We start from the raw sequence: 19,617 nt of genomic DNA on the forward strand, positions 1-19,617 counted from the left end.
AACGTTGTGTTTGTTCGAAATGTTTTTGTGGCATCACTCGGGTGAAATATCTCGAGAGAAAACGTTTACCTCAACGAACGTTTTGTTATTCAAAACGTTGTGATGGGTTTCTGACGTTTGGTCTAAAAGGATTTTTATTTTATTGCCAAGATGAATTATCTGAAGAAAACGTTCAGCAGAACAAAACGTTTCATTCTTTAACAACGTTGTCAAGAGATGGAGAGAAAATATCCCTTTTTTTGTGTTACAGATCAAATGAAATAATTTAATTTCTTTATTCTGTTAAAATATCTGCATAGAAAGAAAAGCTCTTTTCAAACTACAGAAGTCCGGAGGGGTCTTACCAAATATCTGTTAATAACATTAAGTGATTAGAGGGGTACTCAACAGAGAGCAGACCTCCACCACGGCAGTTATTTCTCGACTTTTTGCTCGACCTTGAATTTTGACATTACCATATATCAATTGGCGTGGATTTTCATATACTCAAAAATGAACCAAGTTTGAAGTCTCTGTGACAAAGATGTCCAGACTTATGGGTGATTGCGAAAATTGAACATTTTGCTTGACCGTGACCTTGACCTTTGACTTTAACCTTCCTAAGTTTAATAACTTGTAGCTTTTTATATAGGAGTTAATCCGAGGATGTTTCAACTTCGTTAGCGGAGATAATATATATATATATATATATATATATATATATATATATATATATATATATATATATATATATATATATATATATATATACAGTATATATATATATATATATATATATATATATATATATATATATATATATATATATATATATATACAGTATATATATATATATATATATATATATATATATACAGTATATATATATATATATATATATATATATATATATATATATATATATATATATATACAGTATATATATATATATATATATATATATATATATATATATATATATATATAATCCAGTAAAAGATCATATTTTTCTTTTTCAAGATATTTCGTAACATTTAAAACTTCATGTATGAAATATTCCTCAAATATATTCATATATTCATAGCATTAACTTACTATGCTTCTGACGCCCAGAGCTGCCATTTATCATTGGTCGAAATTTTCCCAAAAGTTGAAGAATTTCCTCATACATTCCTTTAACAATTTACACCTATCTATCTATCTATCTATCTATCTATCTATCTATCAATCTATCTATCTATCTATCTATCTACCTAAACGGAAGCAGGCCCACTCAGACAAAATATTACATTTTCATGAGAAAACATTTTATCTTATATTTCTCGATTATCGATTAAAGATTAACTATTTTCCACTCAAGATATTTCGTATTTAAAACTTACACATCGGCTACTTTCTTTTCTCTTTAAACCAATGAGCATTATCTCCACTCTAAAAACATAGATTAGTAATAATAATAATAATAATAATAATAATAGTAATAATAATAATAATAATAATAATAATAATAATAATAAATCACAAATATTCTCTATAGAGAGATTGTCTTAATATCCTATAATCTTCAGATAGGTTTAGTCAAACTAAATAACATATCACGAATTTCATATAACTCATTTATCCTACACTTTAGACTCGAAACCAAATATAGACAAATGCTCAGTGTGTATCTCTATGATGTGGACAAATAATGAACACAATATGTATCTATATCTTATGGATACATAACAAATATATGGTATCTATGGTATGGATACATAATAAACACAATATGTATAACTATGGTATGGATACATAAAGAACACAATACGTATGTCTATGATATGGATACATTATGAACACAATATGTATCTCCATAGTATGAACATAATATATATCTATATTTTATGGATACATTATGAATACATATATATCTCAATGGTATGGTTACAGATGCGAGATGAATTCAAGTTAAGAGAAACAATGTCACAATAATTCAAGCAATGTGAAACATGCAATGGCAAGCTTAATCAGGTTTTTCTATTATCAGTGCAGGGAGAGATCAAGAGATAAAAAAGCAATAGCATTATAGTGTATGAGCGACTATGAAAAATGCTGTACACTATTTCATCATTCTTCTCTTTTTTCCAACATTCCTTCTCCTTTCTCTTAATTTCTCTTCCCACTTCCCCTTGACCTATCATTCTCCCTCCTCCTCCCCTGTCCTTCCTCCTCTTCTTCTTCGCTCTTCCCCTGTTATTCCTCCTCCTGTTCTTCCCTCTTCCCTTTTCTCGTCATCTGACGATGACTTAAGATATCACCTTAATGATTTTTGGATTTCTCGCGATTTTTCCAACCAGAAAATCTCAAATAATTTTTATTTTACCGGAAGGAATCCATCTTTCTATCTTTATATAAACTAAAAACCGTAACAAAGTCTACAGTATAATCTAATATTACTTTACGTCACAAATCAATGTTTATCTAATCTGGTGACAAAACCAAGTACGTCAACTTCCCCGTTTAGTACGAAAGCTGATCAAAGTTGTGTTCCTAAACTTCTTCTTTCAGGAAGTTGTGTGATCTCGGGTGAATTGAGGTCTTAAGTTGATCAATTAAATTCCTCTGCTTTTACCACGTGTAAATGATAGGCAAATTCCCCCCACCCCCATCACAATAGCTAGTGATTTTCTCCGTGATGCGAAAAGCAGATGTGATATCCTCCAAAAGTAGCTGGACTACTTTTCTAGTTGACAGTTAATTTCCGGTTCCCATCTATAGCATTCAAGTTCTCTGGCTTTGTAAAGTAGGTTAATTTAGTTTAGATTTTTGGAAATTCTTGAATAATTTCAGCCTTCCTCTATCTTTTCCTCGACTCCATTAGTCCCTATGCTCTCTCTCTCTCTCTCTCTCTCGTATGCAAATCTTTCAGACTTCTAATGAATCAAATTAAAATGAAATTTGCATTAATACAGTATATGTGTATGTGTATATATAATCATAAAGATATATATATATATATATATATATATATATATATATATATATATATATATATATATATATATATATATATATATATATAAATTATATGGTGTTGATAATCCATCCAAAGAAATCAAAATAATAAATAATATTTGTTACAACGATGCCAAAATAAACGAGAAAAACACCAAAATAATATATATATTCAATAAATAAGTTACCTGTTTCGAGGATTCCAGTAGTTTACAAAAGAAATTATTTTAATCCTTTCCATAAATCTTGATGAGTTTCCTTTAGAAGTTGAAGTAAATAACTATTTTTGCAAAACATTTAGTTATTAAGAATTCTATAAATGAATTCCTGTGAATTTTCAGCTAGTATTAAAAAACGGAATACTAAGGGAAAAATTATCTTTGTTTTCCACGAATAAAACTTCAAAGAACGAAGCCTGGATTTTTCCAAAAGTCTTAACGCGACAATTTTCATCTCAAATTTTGTTCAGAATTTCTTTTTTTAAACAACAATTTGAATGAACTAGACTATACGCATAGTTTTCGATTATGAAAGAGTAAAGCCTGGCTAGACTTTGGGGTTATATTTCAAAAAGACAAAAGTTTTAGGTTGATTTGACTTTGTGGTTACCAATTAAATTGACAAAGATTTTAGGTTGACTTTGGGGTTACAAATTAAATTGAAAAACATTTTAGGTGTACTTTGGGGTTTTTAATCAAACCGACAGTGATATGAAGTTGCCTTGCCTTTGGGTTAGACTTAGGAATTCGTATTATATATCCTGGTGCTGGGGCCTGTGAGGCTATTCAATCTCCTCTATTAGGAAGTTGAAATTTCCGGCATAAAATAACCACATCATAAGACTTCATTGCTATAAACTCTGACTCTCCATCAATCAATCAATCAATCAATCACTTGGAATCATGACTTTAGCAAAGACACATAGAGAAAACTATTTCGTGCTGAGGATGGTCACTGTTTCCAACGGGGATTACCAACATGCAAATGGGGAAGAGGAAACTTCTTCTTAGATAATTGACTCTCATTAGACTTAATTCTGGTGATTTGAAACCCAACTGTAAAGGTGGAAGTTTCAAGAGCTAAGCTATTGAGTTAAAAGCCAGTTTCTCTCGACGACGAATCAACTGTATGGAACTTTTAGATTTCATTTACAAAGGAAGTTACTAATATGTTGTTTATAAATAATAATGAATATAATCATATCTAATTAGGTTACTGAAGTGAATGATTTTTCTAGGTCAACGTCATTATTTGGGTAATAAATGTCCTCCTTTGTTTTTAATTGTATTAGGTATTTGAATCCCAGAATACTCTAGACTTAAGAGCACCGAAGTGGATAACAATTTAGTCATTATCACATCTCTCCGCCGTGGCTGAATACAATTGCATCCTCCAATACGTCCCTGGGAAAATGAATCCCGTTGCCGATGCCCTGTCAAGAAACACGTTGGCTGCCGTTCAACTGGGATTGGATTACAGCGCCCTGGCTGAAGACCAACGACAGAATCCAGAGTATCAAGCTTGTAGGACATCCTGCACGTCCCTCCGTTGGGAAGACTTTCCCCTCGAAGACTCCAACACCACCCTCCTCTGTGACGTCAGTACTGGTAGACCGCGACCTTGGATTCCTGCTCCCATGCGCCGGCAGGTGTTTGATTTCATTCACGGCCTTTCACATCCCTCGTGCCGTTCTACTGCACGGCTGCTGAAGACAAAGTTCATTTGGCACGGCATTTCTAAGGATGCTAAGGATTGGGTCCGCGCCTGTACTACTTGCCAAACTTCCAAAGTACATCGACACATGAATTCAGGAGTGGGCACCTTTCCTCAACCTCAGCGTCGTTTCGCACACATTCACGTCGACGTTGTAGGCCCCCTACCCACATCACAAGGACATCGTTACCTGTTTACCGTCATCGACCGCTCCACTCGTTGGCCTGAAGCCATTCCCATGGAAAATGCAACGTCCGCCTCATGTACATCTGCCTTACTCTCTGGATGGATTTCAAGATTCGGTATCCCTGAGCATATTACTTCTGACAGGGGAACCACTTTCAACTCTCAATTGTGGACGTCATTAGCGAATCTCCTGGGCATCACCCTACATCAGACAACGGCCTACAACCCCGCTGCCAATGGAATGGTTGAACGTTTTCATCGCACCCTCAAAGCAGCTTTGATGTCCCGCTGCAAGGATTGCAACTGGTTTACTCAGCTTCCCTGGGTCCTCAACGTATCAACATTTGTAGCTTTAGTGTTACTAAGCTTATTCCAACAACACTCAACAAGACTCTATTCTCATGCCGAATATGTAATGGAATGCTGCAAAGTGCAGAGAGAGAGAGAGAGAGAGAGAGAGAGAGAGAGAGAGAGAGAGAGAGAGAGAGAGAGAGAGAGAGAGAGAGTCTAGTATTGTCATAACTGATAAAATATTAATGCAAACTCTCGTAAATTACACAAAATAAGGATGTGTGAAATTGAAATAAGATAAAACTTACGTTGAATCAGTTGATTGCAAACGCGATCTGAAAAAAGGCAATTACAAAAGTTAACCACCGCATTTAATTTGCAATGGCAATTTGTGTGGTATCAGCATTGCAGTTTCGTCTGATATATTAATTTATTTCGCTATTTCGATTTGCGAAAAAAAATAATAATAATCTTTTCCTCTAAAATGGTAAAATTTCTTTTCGTCATGTGTTTTCAGCCAGAAATATTTTTTTATTTTGTGACTGAGCGTCCGTTTAGAATAAAAGGAAAAAAAAACACTAAAAAGATTTCGTTGGAATTGAATACGTTTCACTTTTATTCGAGTCAAATATGACGAAATGGTTGATAAAATATTTTTTATTTAAAATTCATTTGAGAGAAAAGTCATTGCATTCAATTGCAAGACAAAAGAAGAGTTGGAAGATCTAGGCCTACATGGTTGAGGACTATGCTGCGCGTAGTAGGAGAGGATGAATAGAGAAGTAATGAATTTATATATATGTGTGCGTGTGTGTAATCAGACATTTCCTCTTTATTATATAGAGAGATAATCAAGACAGTGGAAGACCATGGTACAGAGGCTATAGCACTACCTAAGATTTGGGATCAATGGTTTGATTCATAAATATCCTCCTAAGAGTCTCTTCTATCCTTACGAAGAGCAAAGTAGCCACCGAACAATTACAGTGCAGTAGTTAAACCCTTCAGCGAAGAAGAATTCTTTGATAATCTAAACGTTGTTGGGTTTATGAAGACAGAGGGGCATGTGGAAGGAATAGGCCAGACTATTCAGTATATGTGTGGACAAAGGAAAAATTATCCGTAACCACATAAGGGATTCAATGTAGTACAGTCTGGGCAGTCAATGGACCCGGAGAATGTGGAAAGAATAGGCAAGACTATTCGGTGTTTATGTAGGGAAAGGAAAATGAGCCGTAACCAGAGAGGGATCCAATATAATACTGTCTGACCAGACAAAGGTCCCAATAATTATCTAGCAGGTGGCTGGTGCCTTGGGCAACCTACAGCCTACAAATAAACAATACTTAGTTACCGCCAACGGAAAAGAAATGTTATAATCTTAAAGATTTAACCAATGATAGCCAACGAATCTGATTTCAATCTACTAATAGGAATCGGAGACAATAATTGACAGGTAAGTTGCCAGCCACGATTACCATGCTTTCACTTTCTTCATGAAAGTGAAAATACTCTGTTTGAAATCACTGTCGAGATGAAGAGATTCTGATTCATTTTTTTTTTTTTTTTAGTTTTCTAAAGCAGTTTTATGCTTAATAGAAAGACTGATGCCAGACTTAAGCTTCTCTAAACTTTTCATTTTATAAACTTTTTAAAGCAGTTTTATGCTTAAAAAAAAACTGATGCCAGACTTAAGCTTCCTTAAACCTTTGGGTAATAAGCCATTGGTGCAAACAGCAAGCAAATGAGTTTGCTTTTCAGCAGCTACTATCATAATCATCATCATCATCATCATCATCATCATTTTATTATTATTATTATTATTATTATTATTATCATTACTCTTGTTATCATTATTAATAGCAAAGCTACAACCCTAGTTGGAAAAGCAAGATGCTATACGCCCAAGGGCTCTAACATGGAAAAATATCCAAGCGAGGAAAGGAAATAAGGAAATGAATAGACGATATGATAAACAATGAACAATTAAAATAAAATATTTTAAGAACAGTAACAACATTAAAATAGATCTTCCATATATAAATTATAACATGAGACTTATGTCAGCCTGATGAACATACATACATCTGCTGAAACCTTGTATCAAAGCAGAGTTTGAGACTCATGAAAATTAGTAGAATTTTCACCATTATGATATTCTATATTAAATGAACCGATTTGAGGAATACACCAAGAGTTCTTGAGAGTGAAAATGCGTGCGTTATCCATATCATTCGTCTCTCGATCTCTTCTAAAGACACAAAAATAAGATAAAGAGAAACTGTCCCTGCCTCTGCCATTCATGAGTGGCCTCTAAACCTATAGTATGATGACATATTATAATACTTGAAGTAATTTCAACTAACATTTGACGAATCTCCCATAGCTGATTAACTTTCATAGATTGGATCAAAACGTTTGAGCCTCATAATTTGTACATGAAAGTAAACGTACTATTTCCACAACAAACGAAGTTATTATTTGTTTTTAAATAAAACAATACACGCACTGGCATTGACACATTTGTTTTTTCATCCTTTTAGGTTCAAATTATTATTCAACATTTTTACATCACACACACACTCACTCACTCCCCGTAATCCATTCGAATTCGTATTGGATAAATGAGGAGAGAAGCAAATGTCAAAAGATCAGGATAAATTTATGCAACTGGACTTTGCTACAGACGAGGTGCCTCTAATGACGCTACAGAAACTAAAGAGGAAAAAGAAGACAAGAATAAATGCCACCCGTCTTCAAAAGAATCTTTGGAGCAGTTGGGAATCTTCGGAGCAGTTGGGAATCCTCGCAACGGAACAGTTTGGAATCCTCGGAGCAGTTGTGAGTCATTCGCCAACTGAAGACTGACTCGCTTCGAAAATTATACACTAGAAATTTATCCAATAATCTTTATCAAAAAACAGTAGGGAAGTGGATAACTAATCCTTCACCATCTGGTCCAGTAACCAAGAGAGAGAGAGAGAGAGAGAGAGAGAGAGAGGAGAGAGAGAGAGAGAGAGAGAGAGAGAGAGAGAGAGTTGCTCTCGCTGACTGCAAGATGAAAGATACGTCTATTACGCAAACAACAACAAGGGAGAGAGAGAGAGAGAGAGAGAGAGAGAGAGAGAGAGAGAGGAGAGAGAGAGAGAGAGAGCGAGGGAGAGTGAGAGAGAGAGAGAGAGCGAGGGAGAGAGAGAGAGAGAGAGAGAGATAGACCCTTTTCTGAGCAAGTTAATAATACGGACGGTAATAAAGTCGCTTTAAACTTTTGCTTAGCTATCGGAGATTGCTAGATGAAAGGAACGTCTATTTCGCAAACAATAACAACAATAACAGCAACAATAACAAGGGCGATCTGTGTGTTCGGGGTCTTGCTGCTGCTGTAGATGACTAGGGGAGGAGAGAGAGAGAGAGAGAGAGAGAGAGAGAGAGAGAGAGAGAGAGAGAGAGAATACTATGGTCATCTTGAGACCTTCACCCAAGAACTTGGAATGGTTCGTGGGCGTTTCTCTCTCTCTCTCTCTCTCTCTCTCTCTCTCTCTCTCTCTCTCTTAGAATGGTTCGTGGGCGTTTCTCTCTCTCTCTCTCTCTCTCTCTCTCTCTCTCTCTCTCTCTCTCTCTCTCTCTCTCTCTCTCTCTCTCTCTAGAATGGTTCGTGGGCGTTTCTCTCTCTCTCTCTCTCTCTCTCTCTCTCTCTCTCTCTCTCCTCTCTCTCTCTCTCTCTCTCTCTCTGAGAGAGAAATTACGAAAGGAATAGTCAATGGAGATATTGATTCATCTCTTCAAAAAAGGAGAAGAAAAATGAAGTCAGAAAAACGCAAGACTTTTGCTGGAGCAGAAAGAAATCTTCGGTGAAGACCAGAAGAAGATTCTTCTCCGACCCAACGATGTCTTCAGAGAGCTTCACACCATCCCGTTCTCATCCGAGTCTTCATTCACACCTCATAAAAATTATAACTTTTTCTTATAAGTATAATTCTATCTATCTATCTATCTATCTATTTCCTTCGGGGAAAGGAAATTACTAAAGGAATATTCATTGGCGGAATAAGATTCGTGTTTTGGAAACAAAAAAAAATAGGAGCAGAAAGTAAGTTTCGGTGAAGACCGAGTGAAGATTTTTCCCAAAGCGAACGAAGACGTCTTTGAAGTCTCGCTCTCATTCAAATTATAATCGGAATCAGTTTCAGGAGACGATCTCGAAGCCAACGAGGATGTCTCCAGTCTTCAAAATTTCTTCAATCGATTTCTTCAAATTATACCTGATCAAAGTCAAGTGATCTGCATTCTGAGTCTTACAACGAAGATGTTCACAAACAACGCATTGAAAGCTATCAGCGAGTACGGGAAGAAATATCTAATTGGAGGTCCCTCTTCCGAAGACGGGTTTCAGGACCAGCAACCCCGGTTGATGGAACTGGAAGGACTACGCCTCATTTTCGGAGGTGGTCTTCTGATGAGGAAATTCTGGGCCGAGGAGGAAAAGAGTAAGGAACTCGAGCCTGTCTTGGACCAGGAGGAACTCGACGGAGTTTCTGAGGAGGTGGAAGCTGTCATCAGTAGGAAAGATCCTTTGCTTTCCGGCGAGGAGGAACAGCTGCTGTTGTCAGGAGGCGCAGGGAGTGTTATCTCTAATAGAGATGTAGAAGTTCAGGTAGAGTCTGGACCCATCTCTATCACAGATGTAACAGTTCAGACTGACGGAGACACCGAGATTGAAGATCTCAGGCGAAAGAATGTGACAAGCTGTGATTGAAGCACATGAAAATCAACTTGTTGATTACTATCAATCAATCCAAGAGTTGAAAGCGGAGCTGAAAATGGCTCAGGAGAAAAATTATGTCCAAAATCAGATGGAATCAGCACTTGTGAGAGAGAAGGAAGCTCTGAAACAAGAGCTTGAAGATAACGTGACTTTGGATGAAGAAAACACAATGAAAATAGTTCAGTTGAATGAGGAACTGGAAAAGACCAAGAAGGAAATCGAGGCTCATGACGAGCTCAAATCGATCCTTCTGCCAGAGAAGGAAGTTCTCAAAAAATCCAATAAGGAACGCAGCTTCCTTAATAAAGAATTGGCTCTAGAGAAAATCAAACTAGAAAAAGAGCTGATGGAGGCTCGTGCTAATGATCAGAAAAGAAGCCAAGGACACCCAAGGCTAGTAGAAAAGCTGCAGGGAGAGATTTCTAAAACTCTAGTGCAAAATCATGAGCTAAAGGAGGCAGTGTTCACAATCACAAAGAAGAACGAAGGTCTTCGAGAACAACTGGAGAACAAAGGTAAACGAGAAAAAAATTTGAACGGTAAGATTGTTCGAATGACTAACGTAGAAGATCAAATGAAAAAAGAATTGTCCGCAGCGAAGGATGTCATCTGTTCACTGAAGAAGGAACTTCAGAAGAGATATTTGGAGAACGTTATAAAAGATGAAGGAATGGGTGACGTTGAAAGGTGTGAAACTGCAGCAGAAGACGACAAGAGAGTAGTCGTTGTGAAGGAAGAAAAGCAAGAAGGAGAAGGACCTACAAGGAAAATTTTGGTAAGGAAACCAAAGAAGAAGAAACCAAAACAGGACAAGTTCTCTTGGACCCCCTTAGTCCAGTAGTCCCGGTTTTGGAAACAAGCGAAAATAAGGTTCATAACGAACGAACTCAGGAGGAAAAAATCCAAAATAATTAAGAAACCAGAAACAAAACAAATAAAAAATACAAAAAACCAAAAAACATATAAAATAAAAAACCAAAAAAATAAAAAATAAAAAAACAAAAAAAATATTTAAAAATAAAAAAAAAATAGTGATAAGAATATTTTTTTTTTTTAAGGGAATATTATTTTATCTTTATTTTGTGAAAGGAATATATTCTTAGGTTATTTTGTGAAAGGAAAACTATATCTATTTCATAGCGACGTCGCTTATTTTATAAATGGAATATACCGGTATTATTATATTTGTGAAAGGAATATTATTTTATAATTTATTTTTCTAGGTTTAAGGATGCCAGGCTTAACTGCCTCGGCTAATGATGCTTGTTTAAAATGCCTGGCATATTTTCTTTTTTTTTTTTAGGTTTAAGGATGCCAGGCTTAACTGCCTAGGCTAATGATGCTTGTCTTAACTGCCTGGCCTATCTTTTTTTATTTTTAGGTTTAAGGATGCCAGGCTTAACTGCCTAGGCTAATGATGCTTGTCTTAACTGCCTGGCCTATCTTTTTTTATTTTTAGGTTTAAGGATGCCAGGCTTAACTGCCTAGGCTAATGATGCTTGTCTTAACTGCCTGGCATATAATTTCTTTTTTTTTTTTAGGTTTAAGGATGCCAGGCTTAACTGCCTAGGCTAATGATGCTTGTCTTAACTGCCTGGCCTATCTTTTTTATTTTTAGGTTTAAGGATGCCAGGCTTAACTGCCTAGACTAAAAATGCTTGTCTTAACTGCCTGGCTTTTTTTTTTTTTTAAGGATTCTAGGCTTAAGTGGCTAGCCTGATGATGCTTGGCTTACCTGCCTGGCATAATGATGCTTGGCTTAACTGTCTGGCCTAGTGATTTTTGGCTTAACTGATCATTCTAATGATGCTTGGCTTAACTGCCTGGCCTAATAATGCTTGGCATAACTGCCTATCCTAAGGATGCTTGGCTTAACTGCAAGGCCTAATGATGCTTGGCTTAACTGCCTGGCCTAATGAGGCTTGGCTTAACTGCCTGGCATAATAATGCTTGGCTTAACTGCAAGGGCTATTGATGCTTGGCTTAACTGTCTGGCCTAATAATGTTTGGCTTAACTGCCTGGCAAAATGATGCTTTGCTTAACTGCCTAGCCTAGTGATTTTTGGCTTAACTGCCTCGCCTAGTGATTTTTGGCTTAACTGCCTGGCCTGATGATGCTTGGCTTAACTGCCTGGCCTTATAATGCTTGGTTTAACTGCCTGGCAAAATGATTCTTGGCTTAACTGAAAGGCCTAATGGTGCTTGGCTTAACTGCCTGGCATAATAATGCTTGGCTTAACTGCAAGGGCTATTGATGCTTGGCTTAACTGTCTGGCCTAATAATGTTTGGCTTAACTGCCTGGCAAAATGATGCTTTGCTTAACTGCCTAGCCTAGTGATTTTTGGCTTAACTGCCTGGCCTAGTGATTTTTGGCTTAACTGCCTGGCCTGATGATGCTTGGCTTAACTGCCTGGCCTTATAATGCTTGGTTTAACTGCCTGGCAAAATGATTTTTGGCTTAACTGAAAGGCCTAATGATGCTTGGCTTATCTGCCTGGCCTGATGATGCTTAAATTAACTGCCTGGCCTAATGATGCTTGGCTTAACTGACTGGCCTAGTGTTTTTGGTTTAACTGCCTGGCCTAGTGATTTTTGGCTTAACTGCCTGGCCTGATGATGCTTGGCTTAACTGCCTGGCCTTATAATGCTTGGCTTAACTGCCTGGCAAAATGATTCTTGGCTTAACTGAAAGGCCTAATGATGCTTGGCTTATTTGCCTGGCCTGATGATGCTTAAATTAACTGCCTGGCCTAATGATGCTTGGCTTAACTGACTGGCCTAGTGATTTTTGGCTTAACTGCCTGGCCTAGTGATTTTTGGCTTAACTGCCTGGCCTAATGATGCTTGGCTTAACTGCCTGGCCTGATGATGCTTTGCTTAACTGCCTGGCCTTATAATGCTTGGCTTAACTGCCTGGCAAAATGATTCTTGGCTTAACTGAAAGGCCTAATGATGCTTGGCATATCTGCCTGGCCTGATGATGCTTGGCTTAACTGACTGGCCTAGTGATTTTTGGCTTAACTGCCTGGCCTAGTGATTTTTGGCTTAACTGCCTGGCCTAATGATGCTTGGCTTAACTGCCTGGCCTGATGATGCTTGGCTTAACTGCCTGGCCTGATGATGCTTGGCTTAACTGCCTGGCCTTATAATGCTTGGCTTAACTGCCTGGCAAAATGATTCTTAGCTTAACTGAAAGGCCTAACGATGCTTGGCTTATCTGCCTGGCCTGATGATGCTTAAATTAACTGCCTGGCCTAATGATGCTTGGCTTAACTGACTGGCTTAGTGATTTTTGGCTTAACTGCCTGGCCTAGTGATTTTTGGCTTAACTGCCTGGCCTAATGATGCTTGGCTTAACTGCCTGGCCTAATGATGCTTGGCTTAACTGCCTGGCCTAAATATACACCGAGACTCATGGCCCTTTCTCCCCAGGTATACGTGCGAGGGGCTCTCCAGCACCCTGCACCTGACCCTGAAGTCCTCCAGGGACTTCGGCGTCCTCTCCTGCTACGGGACCAACAAGAACGGCATCCAGTAGCAGCCCTGTACCTTTAATCTAGTTCCTAAAGGTAAGAAGTCGTTTAGGTTTAAGGGTTTAAAGGTCAATCGGGAATGGCAGAGGTCAGGGACAGTGATAAATGCCTTAGAGGCTCACCATATATCCGCATGTTCAAAGCTCATGCTAGGACTAGGGAGGCCTAGGTAATAGATAGTGACAAAAGCCCTGAGAATCTGAGAATCACCATATTCCCGTATGTTCAGAGCTCAGGCTACGACCAGGGATGGCTAGGAAATGAACAGTGACAAATGCCCTAGAGGCTCACCATATATCTATATAGTCAAAGCCCAATCTAGGACCAGGAGGCCTAGGCAATATACAGTGAAAAAAAGCCCTTGAGAATCACCATATATCTATATGACAACGCCCATTCTAGGACCATGGAAGACTAGGCAAAAGACAGTGACAAAAGCCCTGGAGAATCACCATATAACTATATGATCAACGACCAAGCTAGGAACAGGGAGGCCTAGGCAATGGGCAGTGACAAATGCCCTAGATGCTCACCATACATCCGTATGATCACCGACCAAGCTAGGACAAGGGAGAACCAGCTAATAGACAGTCACACCATATAGGCTATTGGTATGATGAAAGCCCAATCTAGGAACAGGGAGGACCGGGCAATGGTGGCTGATGACTTAGTAGGTTTAAAATGATGATGAAGTTGCAGACACTACAAGAAATCATCAAGCTTGAGTGGGACTCGAACCCCAGTGAAGTTGATCACCAAGCAGGGACTTTTCCAATACGCCACAACTACCCTAAAGTTATTGCTCTTGTTGATGTTATTGTTGGAGATTAGCTGTCGCTGTACTCAAAGTGAAGGTATACCGTAGATATTATAGGAACCGTTGATGACATGAATTGCTTTTATGAAAAAGTTTATAAAATAATGTATTTGAGCAGAAAGAATAAAAAGACTTTATTATATATATAATATGTATATATATGTATATATATATATATATATATATATATATATATATATATATATATATATATATATATACATACATACATACATACATACATACATACATACATACATACATACATTCATACATATATATATATATATATATATATATATATATATATATATATATATAGAGAGAGAGAGAGAGAGAGAGAGAGAGAGAGAGAGAGAGAGAGAGAGAGAGAGAGAGAGAGAGAGAGAGAGAGAGAGAGAGGTTGTGGTTCTGTTAAAAAGTGTACTAAAATGTAACTACAGTAGATGCTTAACATGCACATAAACACAAATATATATATATATATATATATATATATATATATATATATATATATATATATATATATATATATATATATAGATATATATGTGTGTGTGTGTAAGTGTGTGGGTGTTTGTGTATGTGTGTATAATAATTTTGTGAGCGAAGGTTATAATTATGCTCACTTTTCATATTTCAACAATAATTTCAAACATTAAATTCACATTCTAAAGTTTTAAATATAGCAATATATACATCTGAATCCCAAATATTTACTTTGAAACATAACTTTTCTGGCAAGAATGTTTTCCGTCTTGAAAAAAAAAAATTACAATTTCATCCAAAATTGTTTTGATTTATAACTAATGAAAATTGCAATTTTCCCCTAAAAAATTCGAACTGCAGGTCAGCCTGAAGTTCAGGTGAACTGTTCCATAGCAAAAGTGTCCTCAAACGAAGTAACAGTCGCTTGCGAAATCAAACAGCCAACGTCAGCAGTTTCTCCACCAAGTGAGTCCTCTCTAACATGTAAATTATTTCATTTCTTGTCGCTTCCAGCGCGGGGGGGGGGGGGTGGTATCTTGTAGTTTTAGATATCTGATGACTAAAAATAGTCCTGGATAATAGAGTTAATAATGACAACAATAAATACTTCTATATTTTTGTTGTTTTAGATAATTGCACAAACAGCTGTCATGTCATAAGATACCTTACATTAAAATCGAACTTTTTTAATAATAATAATAATAATAATAATAATAATAATAATAATAATAATAATCTATAAATGAAAAAGAACACCTATTAATATTCTTTTTCTAATAAATAATAACCTTAAATAACACAACTGTAAACAAAATCTGTGAATCTTCTTCCACAGGTTCGATTATCTTCAAGTGGGGAGCTCGTCCTGAACAAGTCTTCCAGTCAAGCCACAGTAGAATTGTCTTCCTTGGAGCCGAACAGAAAGTACATAGTCTCTGTTAGTGCAGTTAACGCCAGAGGAAAGACCCCGGTGAAGAATTTCCATATACAAACACACAGAGAAGCCAAAATACAAATAAGTGGGTGTAAAAGTACATGAAGTTTGTGTAGAAATGGTTGATTTGATATATTTCACGGCACTTCGAGGGATAAATACAAATTATCTGATTGATATTTAGGTCATTAAAGTATCTGATTTGAAATCTAGTGAGCTTTTTCTCAAGCAATAAGGAAGGGTAATTATTTAAATATGTCTATCAAAACATATTCTTTCAAATTTTAGTGTTTAAAGTCTTTGATTTGAAATCTAGTGAGATTTTATTCAAGCAATAAGACAGGATGATTATTTGAACTTGTCTATCTACACATATTCTTCTTTTACGGGAAATAAATTGATAAAATTCATACATTTCTATTTTCTGATCTACTGTAGGCCTACCCTCCAGGCCAAAGCCCAGGAAGTTCCTTTGGATAATGGGGATAGGCCTAGGGATTGTCCTAACGGTAGTCGCACTTCTGGTAGGCCTGTGGATGGCACGAGGCAGACGGTCAGCGCACACCCTGAGGAACCCAGATATTGACACAGGCAAAACCACAAACAACGTTGCACTTGCAGGTAATGTAGAGGCTCTGCCACATCAGATCTAGCACTTTACCTTCTGACAGAGGAAGTAGTTAGCTTTTAGACACTTCTATTTGAATTAATGTAGCTTATCCATATATTTGTGAGTGCTCAGATCGCTTTACCCCAGACATTGACATAGGCAAAACCACAAACAACACTGCAATTGCAGGTATTGTGAAGGCTTTACCACACTAGATCTAGCGCTTTAACTTTTGACAGAGGAAATAGTTAGCATTTAGATACCTCTATTTGAATTAATGTAGTTTATCCATAAGTTTGTGATTGTTTGTATCGCTTCAACCCAGACATTGACATAGGCAAAACCACCAACAGAACTGCACTTGCTCAGCCACACCAGATCTAGCACGTTAACTTCTGACAGATGAAGTAGTTAGCTTTAGCCACCTATATTTGAGTTAAAGTATCTTTCCATGTGTGTGTGATTGCACACATCACTTTAACTAAGAAGAATCTGGTGTTCTGTGCTTGGTGTGATTGAAGACTGGCTTGATATTCCCTCAGAAAGTTGCAGTGCAATATTTCATCCAAATTGCACAGGTAACATGAGTACCTCTTCCGTGTTTCAAAGTGACCCTTTATATAAATATTCTTTCTCTTTTTATTGTTCCAAAGTAAATATTTATATACTATGGTTTCTTGTTTCTTGCAAAGTGGCCATGTAGATAGCACACTCTAATTAAATTATATACAAGAGGTTCCTGTACATAATATGGTCTTTTATGTATTCTAAAGTAACCCTATATATGCAGTTTTTTTTTATATCTATTTTTTTGGGCTCAAGCCATGTCGTCCTGATGGAAGTTCCTATAGGGTAGCTTCCTAGGGTATATTACAACTACGGCGATATTCCCAGAGAATTTACCTTACGGTACCAGAATTCTAACTCCTGGAGCGAGTATCCCTCGTTGAAGGGGTATCGCGACATATCAGAGGACGTATTCTTGACACGCCACATGGCAATCTGCATCCTGGACAGAGATTTCGTCTCGTAGGAGGGATTGGCAAGAAACGAATTCGGGAAAGAAAAAGGGGGAGCCGCTCCCAAGGCTTCCCTATCCTCCGATTCGTATGCGTGCCTGGCGCCAATCCTGGCGCCATCTGTATTCCTTTTTGCGTAGCTTAACAACTCAGTGTTTTTTCCTGTGTTTCTCGCAAATCTTGGATTTATTCTACTTTTCATGGCTTCTCCGTCTTCGTCGGCCTCTGATAAGTTGAGTATTATGTCTTTTATGTATAAATGTAGGCTCTTGGTAAATTTTGAGTGATTAATAGGATTAATCTTTGATACAAGAGCCGTAGCCTACCAGAGGCGTCCTGGACGCTGTCGCTCGCTAGGTATAAGTTTAGTTAGTCAGAGCGACATTCCTGGTTGTTTTGCTTTAATAAATTTTAGCTATTTAGCATTACATAGGATTTCCTTTCGTGCTTAGTATTAATTTGGCGAAGTATTCGCCATTCTGGCCTACGCTAGGCCATGTAGCCTAGTCGTTTGGTCCTAGTACTTCATGCATGATTTTGGTTTTTCCGAGTGTAATAAAATTTTATTGAAGCTTTAGGCTATGTTTTATACATTTAAGACTGTGTGGAATATTTCCAAGATAGTATACGAGTGAGTTTCGGTGATTTAGGTAATCGATTCTCTTGGTGCCTAGGCTAAGTTGCTTATGGAGCCTTAGTATACTTTATCATACTCCCCGGTTGTTTTCTTTTCTTCGGAGAAGGTATGCAATCCCTTTCCCTCTGTTTAAGCCTTGGGCTTATCCCTAAGTGGTTTTTTCCGAATTTATTTTCGATAAAACTATACTGGGGTGTTACTGTACCTTCCTGTTCCTGTAGTATGGTTCAAAGAGGGACAGAACAACAGAGTTTTTTAGTCTGAGTCTGTGTTTGTCTGGCTTGGGGCAGAGTCTCCCTCGCTGGCCTGATACAGACAAAAGGGACTTAGCCTCCTTAGATCTCTACCGAAGGTTTCTGTGGATATGATTCCTTCTTTTGTGATCTACCAGACTAGTCCTTGTTGCTGTTCTCGGGGGAAGATAAGTTTCTTTCCCTGGGAGTAGCAACACCTTCCTTGCTTTGGTACCTCTGGGAGCTGGCAAGTATTGCTGGCCTTCCCCCTTATATCTCCCTTAGGCTAAGATAAGTTTCTTGGCTGCGGGTGATCCGTCACTAAAGCAAGGTCGGTAGGACCCTCTTGTCCCTTCCCCCTCTTTCTCCGTAATGGCCTAGCCATTACAGTACTGTACGTCGTTCTACATCTGGACCTAGTATAGGTTAGGATGTGGAATTGACTCAGCCCCTTGCCGGGTCTTATATTTTTGAGTGCTGCCCGACCCTCCCTTGGTCCCTCTTCCATGCCTGCCTGTAGAGCCAGACGGCATTAGTCAGGAAGCCTGAATTAGATTCTCCCCTTCCTTATATGCACTCTTTCGGATTGCCGGGCTTGGAGGTAGTGTACACTCTTATCCCGGCATCCATTCTATTTTTCTTCTAGTGCTGTACCCGACCTGGCTGCCGGCCTATGAGGCCGGCAGCCGGGCAGGTGTAGTCCTCTGGTTCTTTTGCTGCCGGCTGGCATCGGTCTTGTACCTTTGCCGGCCGGCTTATGTCAGCCCTTGTCTGCCGGTCACCAAGAGTGTGGCCGGCAGCTGGGTACTACCTTGTGTAGTTGCCGGCCGGCAGCCATTGCCGGCCGACATTGGCTGTTGCCGGCCGGCAGTTGCTGCCGGCCGGCACATGCATTTGAACCAGAGTGCTGCCGCCTTATAGCTGTTAAGTAGTGTACTTTAAAGCTAGTTATGGTGTGTGCCGGCCAGCACGTATCCCCCTATACTGTACTAGTATTCTTCAGTATAGCATATACAGTAAGAAGAAAACTATGGTAAGGGTGTTGGTACAGCACTGTGTGTTCTAACACTTTTGTGTTTTCTTGCACAGTCCTTTGCTGTTGCCCTACAGATAGGAAAGTGAGTTCTTTTCTGTCTATTATCCAGGTTTTTAAAATCATTGCTTAGGTGTGAGCTCCACCTGTTTCCTCTGGAAACTTTGCATTGGTTACTCTAGAAGAGATTAACCATTTGATTTTATTATCTGGAAGGCTGCAGCAATGGGTTGTGAGGGAAACACAAGTGTGTGTCTTTCCTTTCTGAATTGTTATGCTATACTATGCATATCCAGTGATACATAGTTCACTTGATACTCATGGAAATTTCTTCTCTTTACAAAAGGACACTCCGAAGTGCGGAAGTGCTTTCTGCAACG

At 38.0% G+C, this 19,617-nt stretch overlaps 1 pseudogene; it reads left to right on the forward strand.

Moving 5' to 3' along the window:
- LOC137622602 (uncharacterized) overlaps nt 1-16,291 on the forward strand; it is a 551,390-nt pseudogene extending 535,099 nt beyond the window's left edge.
- Nucleotides 16,292-19,617: the final 3,326 nt, after the last annotated feature.

Source organism: Palaemon carinicauda, chromosome 29 (assembly GCF_036898095.1).
Source record: "Palaemon carinicauda isolate YSFRI2023 chromosome 29, ASM3689809v2, whole genome shotgun sequence".
Lineage (NCBI taxonomy): Eukaryota > Metazoa > Arthropoda > Malacostraca > Decapoda > Palaemonidae > Palaemon > Palaemon carinicauda.